Genomic DNA, 1,533 nt, shown 5'->3' on the forward strand with positions numbered 1-1,533 from the left:
CAGTTTGGACTTGCATTAGCTGTTTAGGTTTAATAACTAATGTTAACTAGTGCTAGTGTTACTTTGCCTATGTTATCTCCTAACATTTTACAACTTTTAGACAGGTTGCTCGAGTCACAGCTACGTCGTAAAGCTCGGTTGGAGGCTGCACAGTAACGCTCAGCCATCACCGGAAAAGTACTTCTAATATCCTTTGTTTTTTTTGTTTTTTTTTCTTTATTGCAAAAATAGGAAACAGAACATAAATGACATACAAAAGTATTCAAAATAACATATACACATAAGGTAAACAGAATACAATACAATTTTGCCAGGGGAAGCTTAAAGGCCTTTCACAGACAAGAAGGATCATATTTTGACAGTTTTAACAGCCGAAATCAGATACAAGTACAACTTCATGGAGATAAAGTATAAAATTAGCCTAGTTTTTTTTTGTGCTGAATTTACATTTATGAATGTGAAACTTTGCCAAAAGAATTAGTACATTTATAATAAAATAAAAGTCTCTTCTTTACTTTGAATTCTATAAAAGCAAAATACAACATTCTACCACAATAAGGCCAAAGTCTCTATAGATAGGGTCAATGATGAATCTGCTGAGGTTTCACCAAAATCTTCTAGCGTGTGAACAGTACCAAAAAAGGTGTAAAACGGTTTCTGGGTGATCTTCACAGAAAGAACAGTTTGAATTGATGTCTCTTTTAAATTTTAGCATGTAATGATTCGCCGGGTAATATCTGTGAATTATTCGAAACGATACTTCTTTCACCTTGTTTACTATCAAGTATTTGTGAGGAATCATCCAAACCTTTTTCCAGTCAATGTCATTAACAAATCGGTTCCAAAAAAATTTAACATTTGGAATAGAAACAATTTCTTTCTGAAATAAAGCATGGATGTTCTTATTATTTCGAGGAAGTTGGGAAAAACAGATTTTTCCAACTGGTGATTCAGCCACGTTGGGGAGGGAGACAGCAGTAGGAGGAAGTCTACCAGCATATCTGAAAAGCATTATCGTGCCTGATGGAATGGCGTCAAATACAACTGCGAGTTCTCTTGGCGTAACAGGAATGTTATATGTTGACAAAAACTCACTGTAAGTGAAAAGTTGCCCCTCGCCATTAAATAGCTGATCCACTAGCAGAATCTGATAAAGTACCCAATTCTTAAAAAAAAAAGTGATTTGTTTTTATATAATATATCTCTGTTGTTCCAAATTAGGTATCTGTGAAGTGAGAAGTTATGCTTATAAATTAGACACCATGCTAAAAGGACCTGCTTGTGGAAAATGAACAGTTTTACAGGGAGTTTGTCTACATTATAGTTACAGTTCAAAATAAAGACCAGACCACCGAAGCGAGAGAATATGTAGTGGGGAATAAAATTCCAAATCGAAACAGGGTATTTAAGAAAATGCTTAGCTCAATTAATCTTAAAGTAATATTTAGAGTATTAAAGTCCAAAAAATTGAGCCCACCAGATTCATAATTATTTATGACAACACTTTTTTTGATATAATGGGTAAGATTTTTC

Source organism: Etheostoma spectabile, chromosome 3 (assembly GCF_008692095.1).
Source record: "Etheostoma spectabile isolate EspeVRDwgs_2016 chromosome 3, UIUC_Espe_1.0, whole genome shotgun sequence".
NCBI lineage: Eukaryota > Metazoa > Chordata > Actinopteri > Perciformes > Percidae > Etheostoma > Etheostoma spectabile.